The sequence below is a fragment of the Piliocolobus tephrosceles genome, chromosome 4 (genome assembly GCF_002776525.5).
Source record: "Piliocolobus tephrosceles isolate RC106 chromosome 4, ASM277652v3, whole genome shotgun sequence".
NCBI lineage: Eukaryota > Metazoa > Chordata > Mammalia > Primates > Cercopithecidae > Piliocolobus > Piliocolobus tephrosceles.
In genome coordinates, this window is record NC_045437.1 from 37,685,671 (window position 1) to 37,698,259 (window position 12,589).

General features: G+C 43.3%; 1 long non-coding RNA gene across 1 annotated transcript in view; it reads left to right on the forward strand.

Moving 5' to 3' along the window:
• Nucleotides 1-6,886, forward strand: part of LOC111545503 — a 107,499-nt gene extending 100,613 nt beyond the window's left edge. Inside the window, exon 9 of the long non-coding RNA XR_002732481.2 lies at nt 6,696-6,886. This is a non-coding gene — a long non-coding RNA (uncharacterized LOC111545503). The remainder of the gene's footprint in view (nt 1-6,695) is intronic.
• The last annotated feature ends 5,703 nt before the right edge of the window (nt 6,887-12,589 follow it).

The window sequence follows — 12,589 nt, forward strand, 5'->3', positions numbered from 1 at the left end:
TGGTCGCTAATTGCCCCAGAATGTCCCATGGGGATCTCAGGCAGCTGCTGTGGAAGTGAGAGGGCTGTCTGTGGAAAGCAGAGATGGATCCCTCCCCACGTTCCCTAGACACACACATGCTATGGACACATACACATGGGTTCATGCACATTCACACTATGGGCATATGTACCTTGAGCGCACGCACACACACACACACACTATGGGAGACTGCGTATTCTGAAAGACACCTTTCTACAAAATAACATGCATTAGAGAAAGTCCCCCACTTCTATGGGTATGTACTGGGAAGACACTGTCATGTTGACCTGGTTATTCACAGCTGGTTTCTATGCAGAGGGTTTGGTTTACATTTTCCCTGGCCAGGAAAAATGTTTAAGCAGTGGGGTCATTTAAGGAATTAAGGGGAAGAAAGGAGAGGAGGAAAAGGAGAGAAGAGCAGACTGAGAGGCAGCTAAGAGTTTCTGATACCCATTACACAGCTGAGAGCTCTTTCTGCCTAAATCAGAAAGAGACCAGCAGGGCTCTGGTTGGCACAGCCTAATTACCCACACAGAGGCAGCATTGGCGGTTTGGCAGCAGGAACTTCCTGTAGTAGTGACAGTACTTAAGTTTGTGAGATGGCTCTGGGGAGCTTGGTGTGGTCTTAGTGGAGCAACTTCATGTTGGCCCTTTTGGCCCTGGAGCCCACCTTAGTGGTTTCGCCCTCCAGGATAGGCACAGAGTGGAGTGGAAGAGCACACTTTCCCCAGGGCTGGGTGCTGGCTAAACCAGGGAGCCAGGCTGAGCTGGGGAAGATCAACCCGGAGTGAAAGTAACACCACAGGGATATGTCTTGCTCTGTGCATGTTTGAGGAAAACCTTGCAATTCATTCAGCACATGTTTACAGAAACCCTACCAATCTTCATGCCAGGTTCTGCAAACACAATTCATTTTGAGCAAATATAGAGGTCATTCTTGCCCATGTGGGGATACATTTTTAGTTGGGGAGATAAGCATTAATAAATAATCCACCTAAGTGACAACAAATGACAACTACGGCAAGTGCTCTGAAGGGGGTATACCCATGGTTGTCACAGAAAAAATGTAGTGGGGGAGGTTTTGTCTCTTCCAGAAAGTCAGAAAGGGGCCCCTGAGGAAGTCCTGCTAGCTGAGATCTAAAGCCTTCAACCTCCACAGAGGGGGGCAACACAGAGACAGCGCACATGCACTGGCCCTTTGGTGGGAGAAAAAACAGTACCTGCAGGACCAGAATACAAAGGGTGGGAGGCCAATAGAAGTGCCACCCAAAAAGAGGTGCACATGCATGAAGGGCTGGATGAAGGTCTAGTGGATCATTTTAGGCTCTTCATTTTTCTCCCAGGAGCAATATGGGGCTACTGAAGGGCTTTAAAGTAGAGAAATAAGACGATGAGATTTGCGTTCTGGAAAAAAAAGGTGTAGCTGCAGAATGGGGCTGAATTGGAGGCAGGATGAGAATGAATTCAGGCAGAATAGGTAGGGAAAGAGATTACTGCGGCATAGACCAGGGTAGTAGAGGAGGGGATGGAGGGGAGTGGAGGGATTCAAGAGAGGATTTGGAGACTAAATAGAAATAACTTGGCAATGACTTCGATGTGGGTTGAGAAAGGCCTGACTCCTAGGTTTCTGGCTTGCACATTCAGCTCGATGGGAATGTCTTCACTGACAATGGAAACACTACAGAAGGACCAGGCTTGGGGCAGAGGTGGGACAGGGTCCTTTGGGACACTGAAGAAAAAATATCAAGTAGGCATTTGTACACATGGCTCTAGTGTCTGACCACTAGGGTGAGAAGGTAGCCTCTGTTGCATTGTATTGCACCATCTTTGGATGAGTTTGTGGGGTTGGAGAGGTGGCCTGGAGATGAGAGTCAGTGGGACCTGGGCAGGAGGGTATTTGCTGCTCTCTCCAGAGCAACTATAGCAGCTTTCTAGAGCAGGTACTTGAGTTTGACTGCTCAAGAAGTTTTGACACTGAATAAACAGGGCTTGAAAGAACCCAGTTAACAAAGGATCAGATGGGACCAAGGAGAAGGCTCATGAGTCCTTGACCAAAGAAAGTTCTGAGGCCTAATATTTGTTCTTCCTACCCGAAGTTGAGTTATACACAGGGTACCACTATTGACCTTCACTGGGATTTGCTTTCCTGGGAATCTGGAGAAGCACAGCGTGTTCCTGTGCATGAGCACACTGCTATCTTTGGCTTGGTCTGAGGCTGTAGAACAGTCCAGATGGTGCTCCTGCCACCTGGAGGACAGAAGTGGAGGTGGAGGCTGGTCTGCTGTCTCCCCCACCCTTTGGGGTCACAGAAGATCCATGGGAGGAATGAAAGGAACTGGTTTCTCCAAGAAGTTGTACAAATCAATGTCAACAGGTCAAGCTAGGGTTTTGGGAAGTCGGACATGGGCTCTGATACATTTCTTTTTTTTTTTTTTTTTTTTGAGACGGAGTCTCGCTCTGTCGCCCAGGCTGGAGTCTCGGCTCACTGCAAGCTCCACCTCCGGGTTTACGCCATTCTCCTGCCTCAGCCTCCCGAGTAGCTGGGACTACAGGCGCCCACCACCTCGCCCGGCTAGTTTTTTTGCATTTTTTTTAGTAGAGAAGGGGTTTCACCGTGTTAGCCAGGATGGTCTCGATCTCCTGACCTCGTGATCCGCCTGTCTCGGCCTCCCAAAGTGCTGGGATTACAGGCTTGAGCTACCGCACCCGGGCTTCTGATACATTTCTTAAAAGCCTGAGGGAGAAGCAGATCACCTTCTCCCATAGAACACCCCGGGGGTTACTATCAGAAGGGCAATAATGGGTGGATGGACCATGGGACCATCTGCTTTGTCGGTTTGCATGTATCCTTCATGTTGTTGGCAGGTGACTCACTCTTCCACCAAGGAACAAGGACAGACCTAACCCCTTAATGAGGTAAGTACCTGAGCATGGTGCCTCAGCTCCTACCTCTCCTCTTTAGGGGTCTGTCCACTTGCAAAAAGCATGTATTTTCATTTGTTCAAGAGGTTAGCAGTAAAGACTCTGCCTCTGTGGGCAAGACCTGTGTTTTCCTACTTTGCCTGTGACTGAGAGGATGCATTTTATTCTGCAGCACAATTTTAGTAAGCTCATTTAGCATTCCTACTAAACCTTGCTGTCTAATATCAGCATTAAATATTAAATGTGATTTTTCAATCTCCCAATATAGGGAGATCGAAAGGAACAGGAGTGTCACTCATTGGGCTTCGAAAGTCCCAACAAATAAAGAATACTGTCTGAAATGCAGAGCCTTGAAGATCTTTGTATGGCTTTAAAATGTGACATATCCTCCCAGGTGGTTAAGAGAATTCAGCTGCTTAGAGAATTGAACTGGACCTTCTGATTGCCATATCTAATTTGTGTACAAGTATGTAGTAGATAACTTTCTCCCATCAATAAGTGCGAACTCGTCACATAGCCTTTCTAATACAGGACAAACCAAGGCAAAACAACCAACCAAACAAAAAAACCCCAAAACTGTATTTGTGCCTTTCCCTGGACTCACAGAATTGCCATATTTTTGATTTGCCCCTCCAAATCCATTTCCACCTTTTTTAGCTCTGCCCTGAGCTGCAGGAGACTTCCTGTATGGGCTGTATCAATGGGCTTCTGTTGGTTCAGCAAGAGGAAGGCACTAGTATGTGGTCAGAGGGTGGCAAAGAGAGATGTCAGTGTTTTGACTCCCCTCTTTGCTGGGGTGTGGTGGTTCTATTCCTCTACTGATGGGCAAACTCCCATCAAAAGCCTCCTCTTCCACATTACAGCTTTTACTGGGTTCTGGCAACTGCCAGTTCTCTCCTTGACTCTTCAAACCTGGGGGTGGTAATGGGGGTGAAGGCACTTTCATCAGTCCTCTGGTGCCTCAGAGTCCCTTCTGATCCCATTTAGTCCTCTACAGATAGTCTCTTCTTTAATGTTCTTTGGTTACCATGCTGAATGCACTCTGTTTTCTGTTGAGACTTGAGTCAGAAATATTCACTACCAATAGTGAATTAAAAGCCTTCCGAATTTCTGTCCAAATTCTTGGCTATGTTCACAAATTCCCTGCACCGGTAACTGGTGTACAGCAACCAGGTGCTGTCTAGAAAAATGCGTCTTTGGAATGCTCTGATCCCTACGTGCATCTCTCCATGAATAGACGTAGTTCATCGGTTGGCTCCCTTGAGTCAATGGGCAGGGAGAGCATTTCAGCATTGTGAGAATCGGTGCATTAGAAACACCTGCAGCTCCCCATGACTCAGAACCCAAGGCATTCTAGAAATCTTTAACGCCTATTATATTCAGAGACTTAAAAAGTTATTAATGTACTTTGGGAGGCCGAGGTGGGTGGATCACAAGTTTAGGAGTTCAAGACCAGCTCGGTCAATACGGTGAAACCCCATCTCTACTAAAAATACAAAAACCAGCCAGGCGTGGTGGCAGGTGCCTGTAGTCCCAGCTATTCGGGAGGCTGAGGCAGGAGAGTCACTTGAACCCAGGAGGCGGAGGTTGCAGTGAGCCGAGATCGCGCCAGTGCATTCCAGCCTGGGCGACAGAATGAGACTCGGTGTCACAAAAAAAAAAAAAAAAAAAAAAAAAAAAAAAAAAGAAAAGAAAGAAAGAAAGAAAAGAAAAAAAGAATTGAGGAAGAATAACATGAAGTATGCTGAACATTTCTTTAGTGAGAATGTTAAAAAAGTAATGTTTTTATCCCCTTTTGAACCCAACACTATATGCTATGAATACGATTTTAGGATTCTTTACTTGATTAGAAAACATTTTACTCTTTGCTGAATGCAAAAATAAATGAAATGTTTGAGTCAGATGTGGTGTATCATTATCAGTCATTGTCCACAGGGCACCTGATTTGCTTTCGTGGTATTCGTTGAGCCTCTTAGAGTCAGGCAGGAGTGAGAACTAAAGGATCATTGTTTTTATTGGACATTTCCCTGTTAGACCCCAGTGTGAAGGAATTTGGCCTTGTGGATTCTGGGAAATTGAGAATAATGCACCTAAATACTATTTTTTGTGCACATATTATGAGGCAGATGCTGTACTAGGCATTTTACATATATAACCTCCCAGTATTCCACAGTGCTGCAAAAGATTATTTTCATTTTACAAATGAAGAAACAGAGGATTCGGGAGGTGAAGGGATTTCCCCAAGGAGGTAGAGCTAGTGAGTTTTGGTCAGGATTTGGCCCCAGGCTAAATACCTCTAAGCCTCTAAAGCACTTTGGGAGGCCGAGACGGGCGGATCACGAGGTCAGGAGATCGAGATCATCCTGGCTAACACGGTGAAACCCCGTCTCTACTAAAAAATACAAAAAACCAGCCGGGAGAGGTGGCGGGCGCCTGTAGTCCCAGCTACTCGGGAGGCTGAGGCAGGAGAATGGCGTAAACCCGGGAGGCGGAGCTTGCAGTGAGCTGAGATCCGGCCACTGCACTCCAGCCTGGGCGACAGAGCGAGACTCCGTCTCAAAAAAAAAAAAAAAAAAAAAAAAAAAAAAAAAAAACATTTATCGAATCTGCCATTTTGGTCCCTTTTTTTCTGGGCAAAGATATTTGAACTTTGTCACAAAGTGGTTATGTGATGTTGGACATGTTTTTCTACCTTTATGGCTTTAGTTTACTCCTTTGTAAAATAAAGAGGCAGGGCTGAAAGAAATATAAGCTCTATGATTATTTGATATTAATGTTTATATAAAAACATTCCCTGATGATAACCTGTATCAGTCAGGATTTAGAAGTCTCCCAAGTTATTTCACCAGAAATAAATTTAATGCAGGGGAGATTACAAAGGTAATGGGAAGGGCTGGAGGAGCAGGTGCCGGGGCATCTTCCAGGAGTGACTTCCAGAACAATCCTGCAGTTAGCAGACTGGAGTATGGGATCTCTAGACTACAGGCAGTGTGTTAAAGCAGAATGATTAAGAGCTTGAAGTCAGGCCTTGAGGACAGCTCCAACTTGCCCACTGATAAGTTGGGCAATGTATATAACTTGTCTGCATCTTAATATTTCAGCTATAAAATAACAAATGTGAAAATATTTATGATGGTGATTGACAGTAGTAGGTAATCAACAGTAGTAGGTAAGTTTTGTCCTTTCCCCTCCCCCAAGGACAGAGGTATGTTTATATGAGAATAGATGAAAAAATATTCAGACAGGAACAATGGGAAATAATAATAATGAAGAAGTAAGATGGGACCAGACAATAGAGGGTTTTCCTTAAAACAGAAAAAAGGGCAGGTAAACATCTTGAATTCTATAGGCAATAGGGGTTGATGGCATTTTTTGGATGGGGAGTAACATGAGAAACTTGGCACTTTGGCAAGATAAATATTGCAGCCACATTCAAGAAGCAAGTTGTTCTTACAATGGTTAATATGAGATGAATGCCTTTGCCAGCCTCCTTAAAAGAATGTTCCTTCCAATTTCATGGAAAATGCCCTTTGGGAAACCACTGGAGGAGACTGTAGTCCTTATTTAGTGGGAAATATTTAATTGAAACAATGCCGCTCACTGTTAAGCTTGGAAGTAGATTTTATTCTCCTAGGTGCAGTATGGTGGACCTGGGACATGATCCTCATGAGTCACTGGCAGAGGGGCTGGGAAATAGAGGGGTAATGGTAAGACAGAGCTCCCTCACTCCAGTGACGTTGTGTACCCAACAGGTACATGCCTGGGAAGACAGCCAGGGAACAGGCAGCTACATCAACCAAGAAGGCTGACAACATGTTCCATCCCACAACTATGTGGTAATTGCAAAGATGAGAAAACAGCAGAGATCCTCCAACCAGCCCTGGAATGAGTTTAAGGGAGAGAAATCATGCAATCTCCTAGTAACATGCCATCTGTAAATTCACTTAAAGACTTCAAATGATTATAATTCAAGTGACCTTGGACACAGAAAAACAGTTTGTAATACCTTCCAACATCAAGACATTTTAGAGCTAAAATTGACTGTGAAGGGTAGTACTTGCTGAAAGTAGATGCTTAATACGTTTTGAGGGAATGGGTTTTGTGTGTATGTGTGTTTTTTGTGTGTGTGAGACAGAGTCTCGTTCTTCCACCAGGCTGGAGTGCAATGGTGCGATCTTGGCTTACTGCAACCTCCGCCTCCTGGGTTCAAGCAATTCTCCTGCCTCAGCCTCCCATGTAGCTGGGACTACAGGCACACACTACCATGCCCAGCTAATTTTTTTTGTATTTTTAGTAGAGACAGGGTTTCACCATGTTGGCCAGGATGATCTCGATCTCTTGACCTCGTGATCTGCCTGCCTTGGCCTCCCAAAGGGCTGGGATTACAGGCGTGAGCCACCATACCGGACCGGGAATAGGTCTTTTATACGAAATCCCTCATGTTTTGATGAGGTAATTAAAGCCTAGAGGGCTAAGTAATTGACCCAGTCACCAACTAGATGGTGGCAGAGGTAGAACCAGAACTCAAGTCTCCTCACTTTCAATGTAATGTTTTCTTTCTTACTCCATGTGCCATCAGGTTTCTGTTTCTGAAGGAAGTGGATGTATGTGTATTGTGGTGCTGTATATGGAGAAATGTTTAGCTAGTCTTTTTCTGAGATCAAAAGCCATCTTCCTGGTCTCTGTGAGGTTCTTGGGACCCAGAGGTCTCTATGATAACATCCTGGAGGGGAACCCACTCCTACAATGCACCAAAGAGATCTATACCAAGAACATGGCTCTTACAGATGAGCCAAAGGCCAAGAGCTAGGGAGGGGCTAGCTCAGTGTGCATGGATTTCTTCTGATTTGTAATGGTTTTGGAAAATATTAAACATTTCTTCCACTGGCTACTTTGGTTTCAAAACGTGGACACTAGAGAGGCGAAGTGGAGTCATGAAATCCTCTTGGTGGTGAAATCCCCTACACGGGACACCAAGAAAGTGAGAAAGGAAGAGAGAAGAGGAGGAAGAAAGGAGAGAAGATACAAAATAAAGACAAGAGAAGGGGAAGAGTAAATAGATGGACACGTCCCCCCAGCCATCTTTTCCTGGCCACACTCTTCACCAGGAATCTGAAAGCTGGACTCTAATTGAGGAGCTCTGAAGCTGTTTTGAGTTTCTTTCCATAGTTTCTAGGCATCTAATCCATACCAAGGATTCCCATGGGGAAATTGTTATCTCTCAACTCAGTGAAGGCTATTGACAAAGGCCAGTGCTCTTTCTTCTCTGTAGGTAAACAGTGACTCACACAAGCCTAAGGGAGAAAACGCAGCGTATCTTAAGAGTTAAGACCTCCCAGCTTCCCACTGTGTTATAGCAGCTGCTCCATGCCAGTGGCAGCGTCTTGCCAGAGTTCATTCCCACAGTGGCAACAGATGCTTCACTAAGTGTGGCCCTTGGCTGTAGTACCAGAAGGAGGGACTCCTCTCACAGAGAGTAGAATTTCCTCCTGTGAATCATGGAGACAACTGTTTGCACTTACTTATATCCATGTCTCTTTTAGGTGTCAGTGTCTCTCAGATCTTCCAGTAGTTTCTGTGTTATCAGTGGGAGGAAGACCTCATAGGACTCTCTCAGCACCACCACAGAGGTCAACTCCCAGCAAGTCTCTAGAACTCTTTGATCAGCAATTCCACATATTTTTATATACTCTAGAGAAAAATCTCATATGTATTCACAAAGAGGACCAGGAGGCTATTCATTGAAGCATGATTTTAATGGAAGAAACTTGAAAACAATGTAAATGTTCATCCATAGGAGATGAAATGAATAAATGTTATTGTAGTCATACAATGGAATACACGTGGTAGATAAAATGAATGAAACACAGCTCAAGTTAGCAATCCAGATGACTTTAAAAAAATACAGTAATAAAAAAGAAAAGCAACATATAGCAATATGCCATTTAAATAAAGTTTGTAAGGATGCAAAATAATGCCATTTATTATCTTTTGAGGGAGTGAGGAGAGATCTGAAGAAAGTGAGAAAATACGCCATGGAGATATTTGGGGGAAGAGGGCTCAAGGTAGAGGAAAAAGCAGGAGCTTAAGGCCTGAGGTGAAACCTGTTTGATGTGTTTGAGTGAGAACAAGTAGGTTGCTGTGACTGGAGAGTGGAGTATTTGGGGCATAGGGAGTATAGAAAATCAGGCCAGAGAGCTAACCAGTTTTTAGACCATGAAGAACTTCGTAGTTGCCACTGGAAAGCTTTGACCAGGGAATCAGTGGTATAAGGTTTGAAATTAAGCCCCAGTATTATGTGCCGCCTCAACATTTGGGAAAAGTAGGGCCTCAGATGGCCTAATTACAAATTCCCCTCCCAACTATGCTCCCCAAGCATACAGTCCTCTTATCAAATGAACCAGGTGCAGTTACCGCTTCTCTCTGAGAAGTGGATTTCAGTTCCTTGCTAGCTTATGAAATCATTCAAACAACCAATCACATCCTCCTGTGGGAACCAGGGGGCACTACACCCTCTTGCTACTGCAGAGCCTGCCTCCCACAGCACCTGATAGTCTACTCTGTTCTCCAGTGCAAACCCTGTGTGGCCAGGTGTGGCATGCAGTATTCTCCTCCCCTAGACTGTGAGTAGACATGACTAATCAATTGTGTCAGTCTCATCTGTCCAGTTGTTGGATGCCATGTGTTTACCATTAGCCATGCCCATAACCCTAAAGCTGGAATCCCTCCCTCGCCAAGGAAGTGAATAGTAGGCAACATGAGTCACGTGATCTGATTCCTGCTTTAAATTGGGATTGCTTTAGTATGTACTATTTGTGCTTAACTATTGAGAATGAACTGTGAGGAGCTAAAACCAAAAACAGGTATGAAGTCATGAAATTATTCAGATATGACGGTGGCTTAGATGAGGGTGGAAGTAGTGGTGGAGAGATGTACTTGGCTGGATTTGAGAGGTATTGTGAAGGCAGAGACAGTGGGATTTGCTCAGAAATAGAATACGAATGGGGAAAAGAGGAATCAATGTTTTTAGCCTCATAACTGGTTGCCATTTATTCATGTGGGGAAAACAGAGAGAATGGCTGTTTTTATAATGATTCTCCCTGTCTTACACAAATTGTTGCACTAATTAAAAATACAAAGGAGAAACTATACTTCATTTTGTGAGGCTTGTATGGTCTTCATACCAAATCCAGTACAAGAAGAAAAAATTGTTCATTGATCATTTTCACTTACCATGAAGGTGAAAACCCCAAGTGGTAGAAATGATCTACCACAATCATCAAATTTAATTTTAAGATTTTAGATGCAATTTCCTTTATAGTTAGGAATAAGACATGTATAGCTTGGTGTCATTGGCACTCCAACAAAGTACAGGAAGCCCTGATCAATGCATTAAAAACAGGAAGGAAGGAAACCAAATTGTTATTATTTACAGCTATACTACCAGATACAGATCAGATGCATGGGAAACCTGAGAAAATCAGTAAAATATTAAAATTAATAAGGGAGTTCAGCAAATTTGTTAGATTTTAAAACAATATACAAAACTCAGTGTTCCCATAAAAGACAATAATTTAATATAAAATATAAGATACCATTCATAGTAGCAACAAAAGCTATAAAGTATGTAGACATTAACCAAAGAAAACATAGGATGTTTACAGAGACAAAATTTAAAATTATGAAAGCACATACCAGAAAACCCAAATAAATGGAACTCTAAATACCATATGAACAGCTTGCTTTAGCCTTTAGTTAATTTTTCTTAATCTCTAAATTCAGTGTAATTACAATTAAAATCCCAGAAGGATTTTTTTTTTTTTTTTTTGAGATGGAGTCTCACTCTGACACCCAGGCTGCGGTACAGTGGCGCAATCTCGGCTCACTGCAGGCTCCGCCTCCCGGGTTCACTCCATTCTCCTGCCCCAGCCTCCCGAGTAGCTGGGACTACAGGCTACCGCCACCACGCCCGGCTAATTTTTTGTATTTTTAGTAGAGATGGGATTTCTTCATGTTAGCCAGGATGGTCTCGATCTCCTGACCTCGTGATCCACCCTCCTCGGCCTCCCAAAGTGCCGGGGTTACAGGCGTGAGCCACCGTGCCCGACCCCAGAAGGATTTTTAACATGCAAAACTGATATATAGTGAAAATACAAGAAACATTTTGTTAATCAAGTTAAGTAAATATTGAAAGTGAAGTTCAAAGCAGGAATGTGGGGAGAAAAATTCACCCTATGAGGTAATCAGGCAAATTAGAAAGTCATAATTCTGCAAACCAGCAAAGTTAGGAAACAGCAAGAATAAAAATATGTGCAAAGGTATGGCTAGGCCAATCAAACGAGGAAAACCAAATGGCTAAAAATTATATGAAGCATGTTCTACCTCACTGGCAATCAGATAAATACAAATGAAATAAAAAATGATACACCATTTAAAAGGTAGAGATTGGTAAAAATTAGAAAGTCAGACCATAACAAGTACTTGTGAGGATATGGGGAGCTGTAATCCTCATACACGACTGGGGGAAGTTTAAAGAGGCATAGCCTTTCTAGAAAGCAACCTGGCAAAACTTGGTGAAATTGTGACTGCACACACACTGTGAGCCAACAATCCAATTCCTGGGCATACAATTCAAATAAATTCAATATCAGTGGGTACAAAGACATATTAGAAGATGCACATCCCAGACTGTTTATGGTAACAATGATCTGAAGGCAATCCACATGTCTATTGATCGGGGAAATTGATAAGGAAAATATGTGATATAATACATGGAATACTATGAGTTCATCACACATAATGAACACGATTTATTTACACAGAGCAACAGGGATGGAATCTCAAAATATAGTGTTGAGTGCAAAAAGAAAAAAAGGATGAGATTAGAAGTTTCATAGCATTTATGTAAATCAAAACCACTGACACTAAATAATGTTATTTTTCAAGGGCATATATGTCTAAATAAACACAGGGAAAGTGGATTGCAAAGACATAGATTAAATACACTGTAGTGAGTGCAGAAAGCAACAGGGGTGTGATACGGGGGATGAAGAGGAAAAAAATGAAAATAATATGAGGGGCTTTACATAGACATAGATGAGTGTCGATAATGAGTCATAAAAAGAAGAGTTTTAATGGCTCAATTCTGCCCACCTGAGGGCTAAGAAAGATAAAGCAAAGGAAAGAAAAGAAACAAAAGGTGTGTTGAGAAACCCTTCCTACTGATTTCTGTCTCTGTTCTGAAACCTCTGTTCCACTTCTTCAGAAATGAATTAGCCCATTCATTAGGATCCAGCTGAAGAGAAGGCGTCTTCCCTAGGACAGTTGCTTAACTCGTTAAGCCTTAGTTTCTTTCCCGGTAAATAATGCCCTCACCTTACAGGTCTGATGGTAAATTAAAAGGGTGACCATGTAGGTCCCCACAAAGTGTCTGGTTCAGATAAGTGCCCAGTACCCAGCAGCCATTATTATATGTAAACAAAGAATACTAGACCCTGACAAAATCTGAGCGGTGAATGAGTTAATTCTTATTCCATGAGTGTGGGGCAGGACGACAGGAGGGAGTCTGGAACTTGCCTATAGTCCAGAGATGGGGGGGTGGGGTGGGGATTGAAACAAGACCACAGCTCAACTCACTCCTCGCCCA